Genomic DNA, 26,995 nt, shown 5'->3' with positions numbered 1-26,995 from the left:
GGTACAAGAAGCCAGTACTCATTTTTCTTGTTTTTTTTCCATATAATTGGCGAAATGGCTAACCAGTCGGTATCTGATTCTTGCTTGTGCTTCTGTGTAATTATACCAAAGCGCTCTCTGCAACAAGTGCATATCTAGGTATTTGGTCTCACACAAGCAATTCTATGTGTATGTAGCATGCTGCCCCATCAGATGGCTGAATAAAAAATAATCTTTTGCATCGTGCATTTCTTATACTTTCCATAACTGAGTGTATTTGGTTTCTCCCTTCCATTAAGGCTCTTGATTCATTGCTCATCTTTCTGGCTTTGATTTGCTCTTGCCCCTTACCCTTATTTTTTTTTTTTTGTATCAGAGGGCCTAACTGGTTACAAACCCTGCTTTTGTTTTTGACAACAATTCAGTTAAATCCTAAAGTGCTTAATCTCTACCACTCACTGGGATCCACAAGGATTTATATTTGATTCACCCATCTGAATTGTTGCAATGGCACACTTCAGTTTCATCAATTTTAGGCACATTACATGCATTTACTTTCACAATAACATCAGGATAGTTTGGTATAAATGCACTGTTCTGAATTTGGACATTTGCAGATTCTTAGATACAAATTCTTAGTTTAATTTGAATTGTACTCATTTCCAGATTTGGCACTCCTCCATTATGCCACAGCTTTGTACATGTGATATTATTATACATACTTTGAAAACTGTGTTGACTTCAAATTGTACCTCTTTTCCTTTAAATATCATCTTCATAGTTATACTAGGAGGTTCGCCCCCTGCTCATTTTGCTTGGCAACCCCCCTGGCCCTTGCATCTCTACCGCTTGTGTTGTGAAGAGGGGGCTGAATGCACCCCAAGGAGACGTGGTCGCTCCTCCGAAACCCCCTCTTAAACGGTGATACAATGGGAGACAAATACAACTTTTTTTTTACCTCCTCTTTGCTCAATCAGCTGCTGGCTTGCTGCTCCTGCCATACCGCATGATCTGCATCTTGTGTGGCGCTTCGAACATTTAAAAGCCTGTACAGCAGCTGTCCTACTCTTTGTCTTTTATTTCCAGCCCCGGGCGTGGTTAAATCTCTTGGCACAAAGTCTGTCTCATCTCGTGGGACGTGACTTCTTGAATTTTTTTAGTTTAGAATTTAAAAGACGGAATAAGAATCTGAAAATCTAACAACATCACATTAAAGTTAGATAAATTCTGAAAATAATGATATCAAACGTATATATGTATGTTTTAAAATAAGCCTGATTTAAAGCGTGACAAAAAACCTGACATAAAAATGTCACATAAAAGCGTTGCACAAAATTGTTGCACTTTAAGGCTTAGGATTTTTTATATATAGGGTAGATGTACTACATGTCATTTTCTTCAGAATATACCAATCGAACACATCTTTATTATTTTCATCTTTCTACCTTCAACAAGTTATATTTAAATTGTTTTATTTAGTTTGACTTACCCCTTCCATTTTTAATTCTTAACATCAAATAACCTTTTTTCTCACTTTGATATATTTTATGTTTTATAGCACTGCAAACATTTTCCTTAATAATGATGAACATACTTGTTTTATTGCTTACATTTTTTACTGTAAACCTCCTGTGGTCTGACATTTATATTTGGTTTTTGACTTGATTGTCCATCTTGTGAATATGTCTGGACTCCACGTGTCTTCATATTGCTAGAATCAGTTTGTAATGCTTTATATCTTCAGCACCACACAGAAGTCTGAGTAATTGTTTTTCTGTTTTCTGTACAAAAGTGGTTGTGTGGCCAGGTGTTCATAAAAGATTTAATTTTTCTTCATCAAATTAAGAATAATATGCTGAATAATTTCACAGATTATGAACAAAATAAAGTTAGTGTAAACGTTTGAGTTTAAACGTTTTGTTTTTAAAGAAAACAACATAATATTATCTCCCAACAAAGCTCATTACTTAGATGTATGATTAAAACGTTAGAAATCACAAATGAAAAGCAATTGTTTGGTATGTTATGCTCATTTTGTGTCTAGTTGAATTTGACAAAGCAGACTTTGTTGGGTTGTTTCTATTATTTTGTTTCATGCAAAAGAAAGTTTTAAGTTACATAGTGCCCCTCCCAAAACTGTTTTTCAGATTTACTCTTCTGGGCTTGATATGCTCTATTCTTGTTTTAGTGTCCTATGTAACTGCAACTTTCATTTTTGTTTACCATCAAAAAAGAACTCAGCTTAGCAGAGAAGGGTTGGAGTCTTTTTCTTTTTTTTAAATATGCTTTTATTTCCTCGTTTTCTGACGTAAGATAGTCCCAATGTGTACTGAATCCTTGTGTACAGGAAGCACTATTTATACGGTACATAAGTTACATTTTCTCCCTAAACTCAAAATTATTGTTGATGTTCTGTGTTCATATTAGTAGTCTTTTGCACGTAAACAATTTTTAAAAATGAAGAAATACATTAGCTTTTTATAGACCAATAATGCAAATGTTCACATTTTTTTAAACTCTGAAATCCATGGACAAAGCAATAAATGTTATTGTCTCTCTGTTAAAATCAAGCCAGTTTGATATTAGGGGCTGAAGAACCAGCTTTTCTCTTTCACTGGGTTGGTGTCAAATCGTTCATTTTCTATTATATGAGTTTCTGACCACTGATTTTTTATATGTTAAATAAGAATGTCATTTCACATTTTTTCTTTTAAAGGCAATTGCTTACAAAGTGTTCATATCTTTTTTGTGCCTAGCGTAGCTCCTATATTTATAAGCTACCCTAAACATGGAACTGGTCTGCTTTGTAGTATCATATTTTATCATATCTGTTCAGGATGAGTATGGTGACAACAAAAGAAAAGCAATATGTAATTATACTGTACATAAAAATTTTCTCTTGTAAAATTCAGCCTGGTTGGTAACAGCCAGGGCCTGTGATGCCTCCATTGTTCACAGCTGGCATTTCCTTTTCTTGAACCCAGGTCATCAATTACCATGTACCAGGGACAGACTAATACAATGAGGACACATGACCAGCAGTTGTGTGGTGAAGTGGTTAAGGCTTTGAACTTCAAACCCTAAGCTTGTGAGTTCAAATCCCACTTCTGATACTGCGTGACCATAAGCAAGTCACTTGACCTGTCTGTGCATCAAGTGGAAAACCAAAACCAAAAGAAATGTAGCCAATTGTATCATACATGTTGTAAGTCACCTTGGATAAAGGCTTCAACCAAATAAGTAATTGTAAATGTAAACATAACAACAATGGTTGGTGCATCAAAAGGTGTATTGTGTGTTTTATTCGATCCAAACAAATCAATGCTCAAAATCCATATTATCCAGTGCATTGCGAGGAAGTTAAAAAAGAATCAAATAACAATAAATTCCAATTCCATTAAAATCAAGAATGTTTGGTCTCGTCCGATGCGAGAGATGGACGTCTGAAGTGGAGCTCCGCTAGCAGTGGTGCTATTTTTCATATTATTTGCTTATTATTCTGAGATATCCTGTATTTATTCAACCCGAGAGGGACCGCTACAGTATATGTAAACACATATAAACATGGCCAACAAGAAGGGGGTCCGAAAGAATCGAAGACTAAAGCTACATCCAAGCTACGATCAGCAAGCCCTAGTTCGAGATCGGCCTCTCAGAGACAGACCTGGATCAGATGGGCGAAAGTACAGACTCCTCGGGACCACGGTCCGCTACATCGTCGCCGGCTGAGAGCGAAAAGGGGAGCGAAGGTGCGATCGTGAGTGCAGATGTGGATAGCTCGCCGATTGGAGAGGATTACCTGAAACTGGAAAAGGCCGGGAGGTCCGCGGCTTCAGTTACGCAATACGCGGGACTGGAGCAGCGGGACACCGCTTCAGCACAGTCTGCTGCTTCATCTACGGTACAAGAAGGCACAATTGAGCTATCTGAATTGAAAGTGTTGCTCGCTGAGCTCACGCAAGATATAAAGAAAAGCGAGAAGGCTAATGAGAAAGCAACGGCAAAGGCACATGAGAGACTGAAACAGGAATGGAAACAGGAGATGAAACAGGCCAATGAATGGCTGCGACAGGAAATCCAACAGGCAAATGAAAGGCTGCGCCAAGAGGTACAACTTGAACTTCGACAGGTGCTGGGTAAAATCGAAGAGCGCATTGAGAAAAACTCTAAACTGAGCACGCTTGCTGATCGATTGGAGCATCTTAGTGAGACATTCACGAATCGGATCGAAATAGCGAACATCTAGCTGCCAGTGCCGAGGAAAGAGCAGTAAATGTCAGTTGAATGTAAAAACTCGGAGAAAAACTTGGAGACAGACTGGCTGCTTTAGAAGATGGGAATAGAAGGTATAATGTCAGAATTGAAGGCTGCCGGAGAATCGAGAAAGTTTAAACCCGTGAAATTCGAACTGAACTTTTTCTAAAATAATCGGGCGACTTTAAAGCAGAATCTGAGATAGCAGCGCTTACGCACGCTGATCAAACACCGTCAGACCCCGACCAAGATCTTTTATAGTCCGTTTTGAACGATTATCATTTAAGTTAGAGGTGATGGAACTCCTCAGGAAAAAAAGGAAGATATTATATATGAAGATTGCCACATTCGCGTCTTCCCTGACTTCTCTCCAGCAACAGCTATCAAACGCCGCCTTCTATAATATTAAACAGCGCTACGGCAAGCCAATGTCAAATACGGCCTCCTGTATCCGGCAAAACTGAAAGTGGAATGGCAGGGTCATTTCTATGTTTTCGCTAGCAAGGAGGAGGCAGAAAATGAGTTAAGAAAGCTGATCCCGGGACTATTCTGATACATAATTGTGAGTCATGGCGGTAAATGATAAAGCTAGGATTAATAATCTACTGTCTGATCTATTTGTTTTAAAATACGGGTTTTTATCAGCATATATTCTCATATTCTTATATTATTATTACTTACTTATTACTTATCATTACTTAGTATTACTAGGGCTAAATGTTTATGTTTTATTGTGCTTAATTACGTTTTCCTCCTCTTTTTTCTTTTCTAATTATTTCATGTGTACCCTAAATGAGACTGTTCAATATCATACCCTTGGTTTGCTGTTATTGCTATTACTGCATTAAGACTTGTTATGCTTGTTTTGGACACATCTTTAACACCATCACCTGGGTTTATTATCTGGGGATATCATCTTAATGCACTAAAATTGATGAAGATTATATGTATATGTATGTATATGTATATATATATATATGTATATATGTATGTATATATATATATATATATATATTAAGTGCAAAATTCTTTTCTTTTTTTCTTTTTCCTCTTTTAAAGACTATATTGGTAACAGATATCTCTATCTTTTAACCTTAAAGCGCCACTGCATGGGGGCTTGATGTGCTTTGGACGTGCTCTGTCTCTGGGTATGTCAGAGGACTGGGACTGCATGAAGTGGGTTTTAGCCTCACCTGGGGAGGCAAAAAGGGAGGGTGGGGGTTAAGGGGAAGAGAAAGAGAGCAGGCTTGATCTATATCTAATCTATCATCTCAATCTTTATAATTATAACTATCAACGTAATAATAAGCTGCATGGCAACAACTCTTGGGGGAATAGGAAATTAAGACCTAAACTATTTCACTTCCAGTTAAGACTATAATATGACACCAAAAACTCAGAATCAGTGTCTCCATGATGGGACAGTTAACTTCGTAAGCTGGAATGTTAAAGGCCTGAATCACGAATTAAAGAGAAAGAAAGTACTTTCTCACCTAACAGGTCTAAATGCTAAAATAGTATTTTTACAGGAAACCCACTTACTAAGTAAGGATCAGTTCCGCTGCAAAAGACTGGACTGGCCAAATGTTCCATTCTAGTTTTACAAAGAAAACTAGAGGGGTGGGAATTCTCATACATAGAACAGTACCATTTGTAGCATCAGATGTAGTATTGGATCCTGAAGGGAGATATGTGATGGTCATGGGAGACTTATCTAACTGTAAAATGATTTTGATAAATGTTTATGCACCTAATGTTGATGATAAGGAATTTATACAAAATTTATTTGCATCCATTCCCAATCTGAACACTCATAAACTTATAATGGCTGGGGACTTTAATTGTGTTCTAAATCCACTTTTAGATAAGACTTCCTCCACAGGGGAACGCAACTAACACCGCAAAGATAATTACAAAGTTTATAACTGATCACAACTTATCAGATCCCTGGAGGTTTTAAACCCAAATTCAAGAACATATTCTTTCTACTCACCAGTACATCATTGCTACTCAAGGATTGATTACTTCTTTATAGATAATAACTTCTTGCCTAAGATTAAATCTTGTAAATACGATGCTATTGTTATTTCAGACCATGCTCCGATGATCTTGGAGCTGAAATTACTAAGCCCCATACACTCACCCCGCAGATGGCGTCTCAATCCGCTTCTATTAGCTGACGAGAATTGTACTGAATTTATATCCAAACAAATTGAATTCTTTCTAGAGACAAATACATCCCCTGAGATCTCTGCAGGAATACTCTGGGAAACTCTTAAGGCCTTCTTAAGAGGACAGATTATCTCATATCTTTCCCACAGAAATAAATCCGCGAAGAAAGTAGCAGAGATAAAAGCGAAATTACTAAAATAGATGAAGAACATGCCAGACTACCAAGCGAGACTCTACATAAGAGGAGGCAGGCTCTACATTCAGAATTAAACCTCTTGACAACTAAAGAAACCGAACAACTAATTTACAAATCCAGACATCATTATTATGAACATGGAGAGAAAGCTAATAAGCTTTTAGCGCAACAAATTCACAAGCAAGAGTATGCAACGCAATCTCGTAATTACTAACACGAATGGAGATAAAATCATCGAACACAAAAATATAATGTACACTTTTAGAGACTACTATAAATCCCTATATACTACTGAGTTTAAAGAAGACAATATACAATCTAATGCATTTCTGGATAAATTACAGATACCACAAATTGACGCTATTAGTGTGGAGGAGCTCGATAAACCTCTGTCATTATCAGAATTACTGGATGCTATAAAGTCACTCCAAGGTGGAAAAGCAGCAGGCCCTGATGGCTACCCTGCAGAGTTTTACAAGAAATTCTCCGCTCAGCTAGCTCCCCTCCTATTAGCAACATTTACAGAAGCCAGAGATAACCAATCTCTTCCACAAACCTTTCGCCAAGCACTAATCACTGTCTTTCCAAAACAAAATAAGGACTTATTACAATGTGCATCATACAGACCAATTTCACTTCTGAATAACGACGTTAAAATACTCTCTAAAATCATAGCTAGAAGGATGGAGAAAGTGCTCCCTCAGTAATATCACAAGACCAAACTGGATTTATTAGGGGCCGACACTTATCTTCAAATCTTCGACGCCTGTTTAATGTAATATACTCACCAACTAAATCAAACACCCCAGAAATATTATTATCATTGGATGCAGAAAAGCATTCGACATGATTGAATGGAAATACCTTTTACTATTTTGGAGAAGTTTGGGTTTGGCCCAACATTTGTGCATGGATTAAATTACTGTATACTAACCCAGAAGCTTCAGTTTGCATCAATAACATTTGCTCAGACTACTTTAAACTAGAACGTGGCACAAGACAAGGATGCCCTTTGTCACCACTGCTGTTTGCAATTGCCATTGAACCACTGGCAATACATTGTCGAAATACTGATCAGATAAAGGGGATTAGCAGAGAAGGACTGGAACAGAAAATCTCATTATATGCAGATGACATGGTACTGTATATATCGGATCCAGAAAATTCTGTGCCTGCAGTCTTAGCAGCACTCACAGAATTTCAAAAGCTCTCTGGTCTCAGAATTAATCTGAATAAAAGTGTACTCTTTCCGTGAATTCAAGCATATAATATTAGATTAGACACCCTTCCTTTTATCATTGCAGAACAGTTTAAATACCTCGGGTAAACATCACAAGTAAACATAAAGCTCTTTATCAACAAAATTTCGTCGTCTGTATGGAAAAAATTAAACAAGACTTGCATAGATGGTCAACCCTTCATCTCACACTAGCTGGAAGAATTAACACTGTTAAGATGAATATTCTTCCTAAGCTCCTTTTTATTTCAAAACATACCAATATACATTAATAAATCGTTCTTTAAGCAATTAGATTCAACAATAACCTCATTTATTTGGAATTCTAAACATCCACGCATCAAAAGAGCGACCCTACAAAGACAAAAGGCAGAAGGCGGCATGGCTCTACCTAACTTCCAGTTTTATTACTGGGGCAAATATACAGTCGATAAGAACCTGGACACAAATAGAAGAACATACACAGGCATGGACCGCAATAGAAGTAAAATCCTGCAGTACTTCTTTGTATTCCTTGCTTTGTGCTCCAATAAACACACGTTATCGGCAATACACTAATAACCCAATTGTGCTCCACTCACTTAGAATCTGGAACCAATGTAGAAAGCATTTTAAGACGGAGAAGCTTCTTTCTGTGGCACCCTGCAAAAGAACCACCTCTTTCAACCCTCACAAACATATGCAGTTTTTAATATCTGGAAAAATTTGGAATTAACTTGCTTAGAGATCTTTATATAGACAACGTCTTTGCATCCTATGAACAATTACATTCCAAATTTAACATTCCAGCTACAAATTTCTTTCACTATCTTCAAATCAGGAACTTTGTTAAACAGAACCTTCCAGATTTTCCTCATCTTGCACCCTCATCCACGCTGGAAAAATTATTGCTCAATTTCAAGGAGTTAGACTCCATCTCTACAATATATAAAATCCTTTTACAATCCCTTCCTTTCAAAGATCCAAGAGGACACTGGGAAAATGACCTCTCAATTAATATATCAGAAAAGGAGTGGAAAGTAGCAATGCAGAGAATTCACTCAAGCTCCATATGCAAAGCATACAATTATACAACTCAAAATTATATATCGAGCACATCTGTCTCGACTAAAACTCTCCAAAATGTTTCCAGGACATGATCCAACCTGTGAACGCTGCAAAAGCCCCAGCCTCACTAGGTCACATGTTCTGGGCCTGCTCCAAATTAACATTATTCTGGACAAAAATTTTTAATTACCTCTCAGACAGTCTTGGACTCACAATCCCTCCTAACCCATTAACAGCTGTGTTTGGGGTTCTTCCAGAGGGTCTTAAAGTGGAGAAAGACAAACAAATTGTGATTGCATTCACTACACTTTTGGCACGCAGACTTATTCTGATAAACTGGAAGAACCCAAACTCTCCTCTTTTAAGTCAGTGGGAAACTGATGTGTTATATTATTTAAAATTGGAAAAAATCAAATACTCAGTTAGAGGATCTGTGCAGACTTTTTTCAAAACATGGCAGGATCTAATCAGTAATATTTTGAAATGATTTTATAAAGCACAGAGAATTTGTTGATTTAGGTATTTTTAAAAGCCTTAAATTTTACACCGTTTGGCTTGCTCTCTCTCTCAAGGGTGGGGATCGATCTGTTCTTAGCATAATTCTTTTTTTTTTTTTTTTTTAAAAACTTGATTGCTATGTATTGATTGTAATAAAATTAATAAAAAAAAAAAACAAAATCAAGAATGAAACCATAGTCAGAATCAGCATTTGTCTTCTTCCAGTGCTTACTGTATCTCTCTCTCTTTTATCTTGCCTTGCTCACCCATTCTCCAGGTATACTTAGAGGGTTTGAGAACCTGGCAAAAGCAGTCTTCCTCAACTCCTGTCCTGGTCACCATCCCTTTGTGTTCACTGGGACATGCTGAGCCCAACTCCATCTTCCCTATTCCTCAGTGTCTGCAGAATACTTAGGAGACCCTCCATCCTCAATCACAGCAGAAGCAACTCAGCCCACCACCGGAGTGCCTCTTACTACTCTTCTTCGCAGGTTTCCTCTTGAACACTTCACAACCTTTTCTTTGCAATGGTTCCCATCAGTTTTCTCTCTATGTATGTCTTTTTACCTTACATCCTTGATTTTCCTTCCTTTTCAGTTCATTCCTCCCATCTCAATAATGCTAGGGACCTTTTCTACCTTGTGAGCCTGGGGACTCTGCCTAATGACCTGCAGAGTGTCAAATGGGGAACAGCAGAGTTGATTACACCTTATCATTAAAAACATTAACAACTTGCAGCCACACAATACTATGCAACCATGCCAAATATGCTGAGCTGCACTGTTTTTAACATAAAATCCTGCATTCCTATGGACCCCTCCCTTGCTTCACAATAAAGAGTTTTAGTATTGTATACTATAGTCAGGACTGTAGAAAAGTGCAAGGACAGTATGTTTCACTATTATGAGCTCCAAGCTGGTCTTCAGGGGCATTGGATAGGGAACGGGAAGTGATTATAAGTTGGGACTTAAAAGAATCTGATAGCCACAAAACCCGTAAGAATGGATTTTGGTGTAAAAGTTTAGGAAATAGCTCAGTTGGCAAAGGATGAAAGACCAGTGGTGATGAAAGAGGTACAGGAGGTACAGTATGTGCACATGTCTCGTATATATATATATATATATTTATGCCAGCAACACTCATGACAATGACAAAACAATTACATTGTCAATCATGTTACATTATTATTAAAATGTTTCCTTTTCTTTTTACTTCTCCGCTGCCAAGCGGGTATTTACCATATATATATATATATATATATATATATATATATATAGATTACATACGTATATATACAGTATATCTTTATACATATATATATGATATATATATATATATAGATATGAGAACAACGCTCATATCAATGACAAACCAATTACATTAACAATCATGTTACTTTATTTTTAAAATTTTTCCTTTTCTTTTTCATAACTTCTTTAACACACTACTTCTCCGCTGCAAAGCGCGGGTATTCTGCTAGTATATATATATATATAAATATATATATATGTGTGTATATATGTGTATGTATATCTTTTCATTACTTCTTTAACATGCTACTTCTCCGCTGCGAAGCGCAGGTTTTTTGCTAGTTATACCATATAGCTTCTCCCCACCTTCCCTCCTACATTTATAACCTCAGGCAATTAGGTGCAGTAAAGACAAGCAGGAGTTAAGTTACAATTTAAACAATGTGTTATTGATAATATTCATAAATAATGACAATATGCAAACTACATTTGAATATTGGCAGCCATACAACTTGATAAATGGTGAAGTATAGTTTCAGGCGGCACACAGACTTGTTAGTTACTTTAAATGTCTCTAGTTAAGGCATCATGTGTGGTCAGCTTTCTTCAGAACACGCCACATGCCTGTCTCAATATGGCTGCAGAGCTGTGCTCTTCATTGTGTTTTCCTTTTCAGTTCATGGTGTGAGATGATCCTTCATCATTCGGTCAGAGATAGAGAGTAAGGTCAAGCATGAAAATTTATAGATTTTCTGTCCAACCCCTATAGCCAATAGGGCGTTATGGTACCTAAAGGCTTCTGATACAAGCCAATTCCAAACAGCCATAATTCAGACCAATGGGGCAGAGAATACCTTCACACCTGCCCCCAAAACAATGTGTTAAGGTGAAGCTTGCCAGCTAGGCAGTCTGGCTTTCCTATGGGGGTTGACTGAGAGAGCCCTGCAGAGAAGCATTTGCCAAACATGTTTGAGGCACTTCCCCTTACCCTGTCGTAAAATTCACTATGCTGACTTAGTCCTTGGTGGTAAACATGAATGCTTTTCACTAATGAAATACTAATATTACATTGCTTTTCCAAAGTTACAAATAAAGACATATAATTTTTTTTATCAACTTGTATGCAACATTTCACACCACAACACACCTTCTTTGTAATAATGAATCCCATGCATACATCTCTGTTATATGCTATTTGGTATGGAATGCACAAAAGCAGTGTTAATGCTTGGGATGCACCATCTGTTGGAATGAAAAATGAAATGCATTTTACTACTAAATATATATATTTATACAGTAATCCCTCCTCAATCGCGGGGGTTGCGTTCCAGACAAGCGCAATAGGTGAAAATCCGCGAAGTAGAAACCATATGTTTGTATGGTTATTTTTTATATATTTTAAGTCCTTATAAACTCTCCCACACTGTTTATAAATATTCTCTGCACAGTTATACAGCATAATCCCTTTGTACTCTCTTAGATAATAGGTAAGATTCATTGAAATTATGTATATAAATACACCGTGTATATACAGTAAAACCTAAATATTATTTTAAAGATATCGAGTGTCTCTGATATCACATATGTTACAGCCATTACGATAGACAGGCCACCAGCAATAAATACGTACATAAAAATAGTATACAGTAAATGTGTGTACAGTGACACTAAACGTACGTACATGTACTAAGTACTGTAAGTAGAAAATTAATTATGGTTACTCACCAACAATCACACGATGACTTGTCAAATAACAATGAGTTTAATTTTACTGCACAACAAAGGAGAGCGTTACAGCCCTTCTAAAGGAGCCACTTCAGGCGAATGTGTAGCACTGCCGTTGTTCTTTTTCTGGCAGTCTTCAATCCAAATCCCTAAAGCAGATTCCATCCAGACTACTGCCTTATTACATCCACTTACAACTCGTTTTGCACCCTGGTTAAAAGGACAAAGCGGCTGTAGATCTAATATTCCTTTCCTACTTTTTAAATAAAAAGAATCGTAGCCTCATTGATGCTGTAATGGCGTCCTACAGCGGTGTAGTTTTTCCCATACTTCAGCATATCCAAAACGTTTACCTTTTCGGCAATCGTTAACATCTTCCGTTGGCGCTTGGGCACGACCCCTGAAGCAGCAGCAGGAGCAGATCGTTTTGGGGCCAAAATGAAGGGCTTGACTATGCACAAAGATAAACACAAAAGAGCACAAAAGTTAACTCTTTACACAGCTGAAACACGTTGATGCTGAATGAGAGACGAGACTTCCTTGTTAACACTGCATTCAGCACACAGGAACTTAACTGCGTGCTCTGATTGGTTAGCTTCTCAGTCAGGAGAACTTAACTGCGTGCTCTGATTGGTTAGCTTCTCAGTCATCTGCCAATAGCGTCCCTTGTATGAAATCAACTGGACAAACCAACTGAGGAAGCATGTACAGGAAGTAAAAAGACACATTGTCCGCAGAACCCGCGAAGCAGCGAAAAATCTGCGTTATATATTTAGTTATGCTTACATATAAAATCTGCGATAGAGTGAAGCCGCGAAAGTCGAAGCGCGATATAGCAAGGGATTACTGTATATATATGTATATATATATATATATATATATATATAGTGAACAGGGGGCTGAATGCACCCCTAGAAGACATGGAGGCTCCTCGAAAACCCCCTTTTAAACACTGATAAAATGGGAATAAATACAGTTTACCTCCTCTTTGCTCCCTTACTTGGTGGACTGGTGCTCCTGCTGCTCTGTCACTTGATATGCTTGTTGTGCGGTGCTTCACATACTTAAAAGCCTGAACAGCACCTGTCCTTCTTGGGCTCTTTGCTTTGTCTCTCTCTCTCTCTCCTCCTCCAGGCATCCTTTGCTCCTGTTGGGGGTCCCGCTCCTGACACGCACCCCTATGATGAAGAAGATATTTTTGCATTCTTTTAATTCAGAGACGGAACTGTCACCTCTGTCTTCACATGGAGAAAGTTTTACTTTTGAAAGAGACATATGTTCGTTTGAAGTGTCTGACTACAGTTCCTGTCACTACAATCTCCTGTGCTTCTCTGCAAATCTATGACCCAAGCATGACAATATATATATTGTGATGAATGGCCGGCCGTTTATCCCGGCCAATACCCCCAAGCCGCCAGGTGGAGCCCTCCTTGCAGTATGGAGGTCCCCAGAAGACCAGCAGGGCATCATGGACATTGTAGTTTTTATACGCAGCCCTGCTGGATGCCATGGGGGCCACTAGGGGATGCTGCAGGGAGGAATAACGGCTATTTTCCCTACGCCCCGGAAGCACACGTGGACAAGAGGAATGACGTGCTTCCGGGGTGAAGAAAAGGACTTGTACCTGACCCGGAAGTGATACAGGATCACATGGACTGGGGATTGAGAACACTTCCGGGTCAGGTTATATAAAAAGACTACGAGAGCTCCCAGACGGCGAGCTGAGCTGGGTGGAAGGGTGGCAACGCGTCTGGAAGTGGAGGATTGGTTTATTGTTTGTATTATTGTGATTTATGAGTATAGTGGTGGAGAGTGTACTTTGTGCACTGTGGCGACTGAATAAAGTCAAATATTGGACTTTTACCTGGTGTCTGGAGTCGTGGACAGGGGTTCAAGGGAGCGATAGCGCCCCCTATCTGTCACGATATATATCTATAATAATAAAAGGCAAAGCCCTCACTGACTGACTGACTCACTGACTCAACACTAATTCTCCAACTTTCCATGTAGGTAGAAAGCTGAAATTTGGCAGGCTTATTCCTTACAGCTTACTTACAAAAGTTAAGCAGGTTTCATTTCGAAATTCTACACGTAACGGTCATAACAGTCGATAACGGTCAACAACGTCCGCCATGTTGAACTTTCTTATTTATGGCCCCATCTTCACGAAATTTGGTAGGCGGCTTCCCTGCGCTAACCGAAACCGATGTATTTACTTATTTCGGTGGTATGACGCCACTGTCGACCACCATATTGAATTTTCCAAACGTCACTAATTCTCCAACTTCCCGTGTAAGTAGAAGGCTGAAATCTGGCAGGCCCATTCCTTACAGCTTACTTACAAAAGTTAAGCAAGTTTCATTTCGAAATTCTACGCGTAACAGTCATAACGATCAACAACATCCGCCATATTGAACTTTCTTATTCATGGCCCCATCTTCACGAAATTTGGTAGGCGGCTTCCCTGTGCTAACCGAAACCAATGTACATACTTATTTCGGTGGTATGACGCCACTGTCAGCCGCCATATTGAACTTTTAACAGAAACCGATGTCCGTACTTATTTCGTTGGTATGACACCACTGTCCGCCGCCATATTGAACTTTCCAACGTCACTAATTCTCCAACTTCCCGTATGGGTAGAAGGCTGAAATTTGGCAGGCTCATTCTTTACAGCTTACTTACAAAAGTTAAGCAGGTTTCATTTCGAAATTCTATGCGTAATGGTCATAACGGTCAACAACGTCTGCCATGTTTAACTTTCTTATTTATGGCCCCATCTTCTCGAAATTTGGTAGGCGGCTTCCCTGCACTAACCGAAACCAATGTGCGTACTTATTTCGGTAGTATGATGCCACTGTCAGTCGCCATATTGAACTTTTCAACAGTCTTTGTTACTTATGGGCCCATCTTCAAGAAATTTGGTACACGGGTTCCCAACGCTAACTGAATCCTACTTACGCATATATATACGTCCATAGCCTGCAGCTCGGTCACCGTGTGAGGCGGCGTTGGGTCCCCCATCCCAACGCCTTCCACGTTGTTGGCTGCCTGCCTATATAAGGCCGTCCGTCGCTCCAGTCTCTACATTCCCTTCCTTGCTTCGCCACGGATTCGCGTGTCCCTACTGATAACTACAGCCTTTTTGTTTAATCCACAGCTTCTCCGCTGTTTTATTGTTTGTTTATTACAATTATAGTTATTGTATAGGTATTTTACACTTACTTTACATTGCTCAGGTACCCATTTCATTTATCATTCCAACCCCCTTTACCATGTCTATCGAGATGATCACTATCGATCAAAGAACTATCACTTGCCGAGTTGTTTCCATGCCCGGAGATACCACCTACCTTTTCCATTCTTTTTGTTACATATTGCACAACCATATCAGGCTCACTCTTGATATCTGGAGGAACATTGTGTCTTATGTATTGAATGACTGGGACAGGTTCAAGGTGTGGACTGATGACGGTACAGGAGATAATTATACTACACAGGAGCACTATAAGAGGGAAATGCTTAAGCCCTTCACCTATGGTTCTGCATGTGAGTTGATGGCTGCCGCTGAATTGTTCGGTTGTCGCTTTCAAGTGTACCGAAATGGCGAAATATTTTACACCTTTCGACAACCGCCAATGCCTCTTAAACATCTTAGATTTACAGGTGACGATTTCAGTAGTGGACACTTTGATGTTTATGAATGTTTAAACTCTCAAAAGCTGGATGTGATTTTATCGCTGAAACCGGCTGTGTGCTTACAACGCTTGACAGATGCCGAATGTCGCTTCAATACAACAAATCCTGCAAATACTGTCATAATTGAAACAAACTATGAAACTCAAACCGATTATGACAGCAGCAATTCAAGCTGTGAGATTTGAGACAAGATTACTGTTCACATGGCCAACTGTAAGTTGCATGCAAAAGAGTAGGCTCAGCGCACAGCTTGGTCATATTACAACCGGAGGGCCTAACTGACAACATGGTATACAAAGAGATCCTTAACAAATAATTATTGGCATATTTTCCCTCAGTTTAAAAAGGTTAAATTTTCTTCTTAATAAAAATTTTAATGTAGTACTTTACGCTGCGTAAGCGCGGGTATTTTGCTAGTATATATATATATATATATATATATATATATACACATAGTGGCAAGAAAAAGTATGTGAAATCATGGTCTGATTTTCATCTAAGCTACATTAATGAACAACAAAAATGTGTTTTAACTAATAATGCATACATTATTGGAGTGTTCTTGCAAATACTAAATACATTATTGAAATAGTCACAGGTGCAGGTTGGAAAAAATCATTATATCTCGTAGGCTGATGACATCAACATAAGCTAACCAAAGTCAAGAATTGGCAAATATCCAAGTACAATCAATGAAATGAGATTGGAGGTGTGTTTTAGAGTCGCTTTGACCAATAAAAAAAATGACTCATACATTTAGAATTTGTTATTCACAAGAAATATCTACTGATGTGAAGCAAAAAATAGATCTCAGAACATCTACAATCAAAAATTGTTAATTTGCATTAAGCAGGAATAGGTTACAAAGTAATTTCAAACTGTTTATGTATTTGTCAGTCCACAATTAGACAAACTGTGTACAAATGATAGTGATTTAGTACTGTGGCTGCTTTCCCTAGAAGTGGGTGTCCAGCCAATGTGCTTAATGAGGTAAAAAAAAAACCACAGTAACAAGTAAAGGCTTAAACGAATCATTGCAGCAGGTTAACATCTCTTTTCTTTAGTCTACCACAAAACATTGAACAGGCAAAACATGAAATCTTCGTCCCTATGATGAAATAGGGTTAAGGGAGCATCATGATTTGGGGCTACTTTGCTGACTCTGGGCCTGAACAGCTTGATGTCATTAAAAAAAAAAATAATTCTCAAGCTTATCAATACATCCAATAATGTCAGGATGGCTACCTTCCAGATAAAGCGCAGAAGAATTTGGGTGATGCACCAGGACAATAATCCTAAACATCAAAGTAAACTACTACAGAATGGATTCAATAACAGAAAATCTTCCTTTTGGAGTGGGTCAGTCAAAGCTCAGACCTTAACCCAACAGAGATGCATTGGAATTACCTCAAGAAAGGTGTTCACACAAGACCCCCTAAGAATATGGCTAAATTGAAGCAGTTCTATAAAAAAAATAGTTCAGAATTCCTCCTGAATGTTGTCACTTTATTTGAGGTTATTGCTGCCAAAGGAGATTTGACCAGTTATTAAATCCAAGTGTTCACTTACTTTTTCCACAACAAACTTTTTGATGGGTGTGTTCAGTAAGTACAAGAAAGATTATAATTGTTTGTGTGTTATTAGCTTAAGTATTTCACATTTGTCTATACTTGTAACTTAGATGAAGATCAGATCACATTTTATGACCAATTAAGGCAGAACACCAGAGGTCTCATGTATAAATGATGCATATGCACAAAAATGTTGCGTACGCCCATTTCCACACTAACTTAGATATGTATATTAGATTTTTGGGAAAGGCCGCGCTTCTTCAAGCGGGATGGACTGCATATGAATAGATTTGGTGCCCGGGTCCTCTCCAAAAACATCGCTAAGGTAATTTGTCTATCTTGACTGTCTACTTCTAGTTTTAAACCCTTCTGTAATGCTACTGCTTTGATAGGACATAATGGCTTAACACAGTCTTCCGTTAAAGTGCACAACATTAATAATCTAATAACAAATCTTAATGCACGTAAAAAATCTAGGCAGTGCGGCATAAACATCAATAATTTAATTGCAATTACTACTTCAGATCAACACTGCATTAAAACTATAAAAACGGACTGTAGATTACATAAAAAATACACACAGAGCGGCGTTAACAAAAATAACTTAATGTTTGTTCCGAATACCAATAACATGCATAAAATTCAGCTCTGCCCTTCAGAAACATTAAATATGGCACTATTAAATGTTAGAGCTTTAACTAACAAGACATTTTTTATAAACAATCTTATTAGTGATAGAAACATTGATTTTATTGCACTAAGTGAAACGGCGCGGCTGTTTTAATCGAATCTGCGCCTCCGGATTACAGTTTTACTTGTGCAGACCGCCAGGGGAAAAAGGGAGGCGGATTGGCAAACATTTACTTGAGCCGATTAAAATGTAAAGATGTTAGTTTTGGTAAATTTAAGTCCTTTGAGTATCTCACGTTGTTATTCATGGAGATTCTCACGTTCTAGTATTATCCGTGTATAGACCTCCTAAATATAACGCGTCTTTCTTTGAGGAATTCTCTGAAATAATGTCAATTTTAATTACAAACTATGACACACTCTTAATAGTCGGCGACTTTAACTTTCATATCGACAATCAGTGTGACCAAAAAGTAAAAGAATTCATGAATCTCCTGGACTCTTTTGATTTGAGACAGCTCGTTAATCAACCTACACATAAAGCAGGTCATATGTTAGACTTAGTGATTGCTAAAGGACTAAAAGTTGATATAAAGCAGGTCATTGATATCGGTCTATCAGACCATTTCCTTCTACTATTTAATATAGAAATAAAGATAGAAAACACTCATGAGAAGCATTTTGTTAAAAAACGCGATCGATCTGTTCTTAACTCAATTTTTCTTTTTGTAAAATCTTGATTGCTTTGTATGGATTGTAATAAATTAATAAAAAAAAAAACGCTTCTTTGACTCATCAGCAGCCTTAAAGCTAACAAACATTCTAAGCAATCAGTCCATTTATAGTGCCAACTATAATAGCGAGGATAATGTAAATAGTAAGGTGGAAAACTTTAATTCTAAAGTAAGAACTGCTGTTAACATAGTTGCACCTGAAAAGACAGTTTAAAAATCTTCTAGTATTGTTATTCCATGGAAGACCTAAAGAGTGTCTGATTTAAAAAGAACATGTCGTAGAGCTGAGCGTAAATGGAGGAAAACTAAACTAACTATCCATTATGAGATATTGAAGGTTAAAATAACAGAATACAATAACACAATCCGCCTTGAGAGGCTCTGCTATTTCTCTAATGTTATAAATAACAATGCTAGTAATCTCAGAGTCTTATTTTCTACAATTGATCGTCTGTTAAACCCAGGTAACACAAAGGAATGCCCCCAGAATACTTCCAGTGAAACCTGTGAGAACATTGCTGTATTTTTCAATCAAAAAATTAATGATATTAGAGATAACATAGTATATCTCCCCAACACTGTAGAACCTCCAAAACCCCAGTACTCCATTATAAACAAATTAAATGCTTTCACCAGGATAGATTTACCTGAATTACATAGTATAATCTCTCAACTGAAACCCTCCACCTGCGTCCTTGACCTATTACCAACAAGGTTTTTCAAAGAAATATCAGGCGTGCTAATTGATATTCTTGATATAGTTAATTCGTCATTAGATACGGGGGTCTTCCCAGACTGTCTTAAGACTGCTGTAGTTAAACCCCTGCTCAAGAAAAATAATCTTGACCCCTCTGCCTTTGAAAATTTTAGATCCATCTCTAACCTGCCCTTCTTAAGTAAAATTCTAGAGAAAGCAGTCATTTTGCAATTAAATGACCACCTCAATAAACATGCTATTCTTGATAAATTTCAGTCAGGCTTCAGAACAAATCACAGCACAGAAACTGAACTCGTTAAAGTAGTAAATGACTTGTGGGTAAATGCAGACAGAGGCCATTTATCTGTTCTCATCCTCTTAGATCTGAGTGCTGCATTTGACACCATTGATCACAATATTCTTAGAAATCGCCTTAGTCAATGGGTGGGCCTCTCTGGCAGTGTCTTAAATTGGTTTGAATCCTACCTGGCAGGTAGAAAATTCTTTGCTAGTTGTGGTAATCACAACTCAAAGACACAATATGGTGTTCCATAAGGCTCTATCCTGGGTCCGCTGCTTTTCTCAATCTATATGCTTCCGTTAGGTCAGATTATCTCAGGTTACAACGGGAGTTACCACAGCTATGCTGATGACACACAGCTGTACTTATCAATAGCACCTGATGACTCCGACTCTCTCAATTCACTAACACAATGTCTTACTGGTATTTCTGAATGGATGAATAGTAATTTTCTCAAACTAAATAAAGAGAAAACTGAAATTTTAGTAATTGGCAATAATGGATTCAATGAGGTTATCAGAAATAAACTTGATGCATTAGGATTAGAAGTTAAGACGGAAGTAAAAAACTTAGGGGTAACTGTTGACTGTAATCTGAATTTTAAATCGCATATTCATCAGACCACTAGGACAGCATTTTTTCACTTAAGAAACATAGCAAAAGTTAGACCTCTTATATCATTGAATGATGCTGAGAAATTAATTCATGCTTTTTTTTTCAGTAGACTAGATTACTGTAACGCATTTCTCTCAGGACTACCCAAAAAAGACATAAATCACTTGCAACGAGTGCAGAATGCAGCTGCTAGAATCCTAACTAGGAAAAGAAAATCCGAACACATTTCTCCAGTTTTGATGTCACTACACTGGTTGCCTGTGTCATTCAGGATTGACTTTAAAATACTGCTTATGGTTTATAAAGCCTTAAATAATCTCGCTCCATCTTATATATCGGAATGCCTGACACGTTATATTCCAAATCGTAACCTTAGATCTTCAAATGAGTGTCTCCTTATAATTCCAAAAGCTAAACTTAAAAGAAGTGGTGTGGCGGCCTTCTGCTGTTATGCACCTAAAATCTGGAATAGCCTGCCAATAGGAATTCGCCAGGCAAATACAGTGGAGCACTTTAAAACACTGCTGAAAACACATTACTTTAACATGGCCTTTTTATAACTTCACTTTAACTTAATACTGATACTCTGTATGTTCAATTCATCATAATAACTATTCATAGTGGCTCCAAAATCCATACTGACCCCTACTCTCTTCTGTTTCTTTTTCGGTTTCTTTGTGGTGGCGGCCTGCGCCACCACCACCTACTCAAAGCATCATGATGCACCAACATTGATGGACTGAAAGCCAGAAGTCTACGTGACCATCATCATCAAGTCCTTCCATGAAAACCCTAAATACAAAGAGGACTGTTTGATTTATGTTAGGTAAATTGCCCAGAGGTGACTGGGCGGTCTCTTGGTCTGGAATCCCTACAGATTTTATTTTTTTTCTCTAGCCTTTGGAGTTTTTTTTTTGTTTTTTCTGTCCACCCTGGCCATCGGACCTTACTTATTCTATGTTAATTAATGTTGACTTATGTTTATTTTTTATTGTGTCTTCTATTTTTCTATTCTTCATTTTGTAAAGCACTTTGAGCTACATTTTTTTGTATGAAAATGTGCTATATAAATAAATGTTGATTGATTGGTATAAAAAAGAAACTTGCCATTAAGCCACACACATTCTCATGCCAGCCTTAACCTGTGTGTACGCAAGTTTTCAACTTGGTTTTGCAAACTGGCGACACCCAGCGTCATGCTACTAATCATGCTACTATTCCTATTTGGTTTCCCTTTAATTTTTAGATTCACATCCCCTTGACACAGCTTTATCAAATATACTAAAATTAATCGCATATTGATTATAACTTTAAGGTATCTGATTGTAATCAAGGCGGCACGGTGGCGCAGTGGTAGCGCTGCTGCCTCGCAGTTAGGAGACCCGGGTTCACTTCCCGGGTCCTCCCCGGAGTTTGCATGTTCTCCCGTGTCTGCGTGGGTTTCCTCCGGCACTCGGTTTCCTCCCACAGTCCAAAGACATGCAGGTTAGGTGGATTGGCGATTCTAAATTGGCCCTAGTGTGTGCTTGGTGTGTGGGTGTGGGTGTGTTTGTGTGTGTCCTGCGGTGGGTTGGCACCCTGCCCAGGATTGGTCCCTGCCTTGTGCCCTGTGTTGGCTGGGATTGGCTCCAGCAGACCCCCGTGACCCTATTCGGATTCAGCGGGTTAGAAAATGGATGGATGGATGGATTGTAATCAACCTGTAACAATATAATGGTACAAGGAATTGCCAAACTATTCCAAATATTATAGCTGCTTTAGCATTGTTAATCTTGGCGCGCCACTCACAAGTATTTTAACCCACTGTATCTGAGTGTGGAATCACAGCTGTACAGCAGCTGTTTGGAAAGAGGATTATCGGGATACAGCATCTAGCCACGCTGCCTCGGCCATGCACACAGTCTATTTGAACTTCTCCTATGTGGAAAATGCTTCAGAGCCTCTTCTGTCTGGACCTGGTGGTTCAGAAGTAGTTTCATCAAGCTCTAAACGCATTCAATCAGTCCATCAAGTGCTCCAGGTAGAACTGTTTGCACTGATAAGTACAATTACCTCACTTTAAACTTGCACCACAGTTATATTGCACAACCTGAGCCACTTATGCTTACATATTGTATATTTTTCATTTTTTTTTTTTTATCGTATTATTATTATTAACTAGACATTAAGCCTGCTACAATAACGGGCGCTAGAACAGTAGTGCATAAACATTAGTAGGAACAGTCTATATTAAATGGCAGGGGACATTGACCTCATTCTGTTTGTTTTCTTAATTTTTTTTTTGTCAAAAATATTTTTGCAAGAAGCCTAAAGTAAAATAATAATAAAAATAAAATAGAAACGTATATGACAATACAGCAAGTATAATTAATATTGCCTTAGTGTAAAACTTTGTAACAATCTGTAATACACAAAATCTAAAGAAGATATTTAGGAAAAATTTTCTATTTTTTACCTCATGAAATGTTTCTACAAAATTTCATTATAGACAACATTTGTTGTAAATATTCTGTCTGAGTTTGTCAACAGTTTGCCTTGTTCAGGACCATCTACAACCTTGACAACAACATCTGGAAAACTTCTAACTCTTGATAATGCAACATATAACTGACCGTGGCTGAATACTGGTTCTGGCAAGTAAATTCCAACTTTTTCTAAGTTTTGCTCTTCTGAGTCTTTATCTTTTAGCGTTTTTCTAATGGTCATTTTCTTTTTCTTCAATCGATCTATTTGCTCATATTTTTCTTTGTCTTTCAGCCTTTCTTTTGTTGATGTTTACTTGTTGAGCTGACCGATCTTCCAGGAGATGTTGATTATATAGGATTTGATTGTCTGTGTCTTTTGTCCTACTTGACGTGTCCTTTTTTTTGGGTGGCACGTTGTTAGTAGATACGTCCGTAATATTTTCTATTACAGTAATACTGGCTTGTATGTGGCTGTAAGGCTGGAGTTATACTTCACGCGACGCGACACATGCTTCAACGGACGCTCCTGCTACGCAAGTGTTGTAGTGTTCAAACTTGCGCGCGTACTTTACGTAAATCTGTAGGAATCCACCAGGTGGCAGTGCGAGATATTATCACGGTGAGAACATGTTCGGCTTCTCTGTGTTGTGAATTGCCTACAACACCTATTAAATTCCGATGACACCTTACCACAATATCTCTGAAAATTATGTTTATTAATTACATCCATCAATCCAGTTATGTGCCCATTCCAGAAAGCATTGGGCACGAGTGAGAAACAGTCCCTTGATGAGGCCTCAGCACATCGCAAGCTGAATACAAGCACTCGCATACACTAGCATCATTTTAGCAGCACCAAATCCTTAAATCTGCATATCTTTGGAAGGAAACCGGAGCACAGTGTGGAATACAAGCAGGAAATACCAGAAACATAACTCCCTGTGAGACAGCAGTGCTATCGCTCCACCACCGTGACGCCCCCATGTGTGTAATTATTAACAGTATTCATTATTTAAACAAAATTATATGTAAAATGTAACATACACACTTTAATACATTTCATCATGAAAGTGATATCAAGTATAAATCTAAAGATTCTAAATGTGCAGAGAGTTGGAATATCAAACATTTAATTTGTTCTGTGTGGCGATCTATTGCTGCTTTCCGCTGCTGTTAGGTCCAAGAAGCTCGTAGCGATTAAAAACTGGGATGACGTTTACGATGGTCTGCATTAATGATAAAGTAAACTACGAGGTTAAAGTGGACATTTCGAGATTAAAGCCGAAATTTCCATTTTAATCACAAAATACACTTTTTCACCGTGCCCTTTATTTTTTTCTCAGTGGCTCAAATATAACACTATACATTATGTTGCTGTTGTGAAGTTGCACAAAAGATGGTATGTGAGAATTTTAAAATGTATCGTGTCATTGCAACGCTTGAATATAAAAGCACCACGAATGCATCTGTATGTCAGGATTTTGCTTCACCACAACGAAGCATTCATCCCGTAGGATCTGCATAGAGGCATTCTGTCACATGTAGATAGTAAACAGAGACACTGACGTCACGTTCTGACTTTTAGCACACTGCGCCCCCCAACATTTTGCTGGTACTGCAACTCGCGCATGCGTCACATTAATTTCTGAGGACCTGCACAGAGGACACGTGAAATGAACGCTGGGAACGTTTGGCAGCCACGATGCGGGCGCATACGCATTCTGAGCGTGAAGTATAAATCGGCCCTAATATGCGTCACTGTATTGTGTGCCTTTAATTTTCTTTCGCAGTAATACCGGTTTGTATTTCCGTAAAATGCCTGTCATTTTCTCTGACAGTAATACTGGCCTTGATGTCCGTAATATGACTTTAATTTTCTGTCACAACAGTGGGCATCAGTAGAGTGTCCCCAGCAACTGATGTAATGTGTTGCGTGCAGCTGATAATTGTGCTTGTAGCGTCTCCCCAGCAAGTACTGTGCAGTTCCCCAGCAAGTATTTTAATCTGTGGTGGCGTGCAGCTGATTATTGTATGTGTGGCATCTCCCCAGCAACGGATTTTATGTGCGCGGTCGCGACTACCCAAGCAGCACTCTCCCCAGAAATGATGTCCTTTATTTGCTTATCATGTGCGGCCGTGGCTAGGCCTTTCACTGTGTGCCCAGCTTCTAGTGTGTGTGTGTGTCCACGGTGCTGTGCGCATGGGCGGGGCATGGTGCGCCTTTTTACAGCGACTTTGATATATGACCACTTCTTTTTTATTTCGGCAGTGTGTGACTTTCTGAACTTGAACTTTAGAGTTTCTCCATCACTCTGTTACTCGATCAACGTTTTTTGATGTTTATAGCACTGCTTAAACCAACAAATAATATGTTTTTCATTGCCTCCACTTGGTACTTGCTGAAATTCTTCCATTTTCCCTGTGCTTTTGCCATTGTCTTTTCACAGAACGCTAAACTTAAGGAGATGTTTATATTAATTTGCATATTAATATATGAAAAATTCTGGGAGGAGTCGGGGGTGTGCAGCAGGCGCATGTGCAAGCGTTACTTTCTACGTTGACCAGGATTTATGTAGCAGAAGTGCGTGAAAGTTGCCGTATGGACGGTTTTGTGCATCTGAATTTTCTTGTGCGCATGCACATTTCCACTTTTGTCCGTACGCCATGTTTAATTGTGAATTCTACGCATGGTGTTATGCATGAGGCCCCAGGTCATTCCAAAGCATTCACATACTTTTACTTGTCACTGTGTGTGTGTATATTATACATAGATATGTGTGTGTGTTTGGATACACCTTTCATTTTAACCCTTTTGAGTCTTTTGTTCTGTTTGGGATCAGTGACAGATTAAGAGTGGATGGACCCCTTAACACTGGAAAAAAACGTGCCAAGTGAAATATGTTACAGTGCAATGTCTGTTTAGGTTTGCAATTAAGATAAGCGGGGTGGAAATGGATATATGAATTAATAAAGTAATTAATAATAATAAGATTATAAAATAACATTATATGTTATTGTTAACAGGTATCTGTGGAAACATTTTAATGGTGAACTAGTTCAAGAGTTTTTTTGTGCTTTGATAATGAACTTGTTTTTTCTATACAGAAATCAACAAGATGACTCGGAATGAAAATTAAGGTGTTTTAAGTATCAAGATCTCTCTCAAGTATTAGTCTAATTCAGAAACTTTCATGAAATTACCACAGCTAAAGCAAACAAAAATATATATATATATATATATATATATATATATATATATATATATATATATATATATATATATATATATATATATATATTTGTTTGCTTTAGCTGTGGTAATTCCATGAAAGTTTCTGATATATATATACACAATTGCTGCAATGGACTGGTTCCTGTCTGTACCCAATCCTTTTTGCTTCGGGAATATTTTTTTTAAATAAAAAAAGGTTTGATTTATGATTCACACTTGGATTCTTTAAATTCAAACTATTTTAAAAATAAGCACTTAGAACAGCTCATAGAAATTAATGACATGTTCTTTTAGGCTATAAGGTTTCTTGAAGCCAGTCAAGTATTTTAATGTATAAAGATTACTTCTATGTGTGATTAATATTTTTGAAAGTAGCTAGTGATAATTAACACTTAAATCACAATGAGAAATAAATTAGTATTATATTTCACCTTATATTTTTGATTGAGTTGCTCAACAAAATTTAAACCAACATTCCAAATGTGTCCAGAGCTGACATAAAGACATGATTCATTTGTCAAAGGAAACATTTTTTTGAATCTGCTATGAGGGATTAAAGTAGATCATGCCAATAAAATGACCAAGTATTGCTTCAAAAAAAGAAAACACTTGCAGTGTGAATCTGTCACATGTATTTGTTAAAGTATTAGTCTGTAACTGGTGCACTTCCCACTCCTCTGTGCTGCAATCCAC

Source organism: Polypterus senegalus, chromosome 3 (assembly GCF_016835505.1).
Source record: "Polypterus senegalus isolate Bchr_013 chromosome 3, ASM1683550v1, whole genome shotgun sequence".
NCBI lineage: Eukaryota > Metazoa > Chordata > Cladistia > Polypteriformes > Polypteridae > Polypterus > Polypterus senegalus.
The sequence above is the reverse complement of the archived record's forward strand: the minus strand, read 5'-3'. Positions refer to the sequence as shown.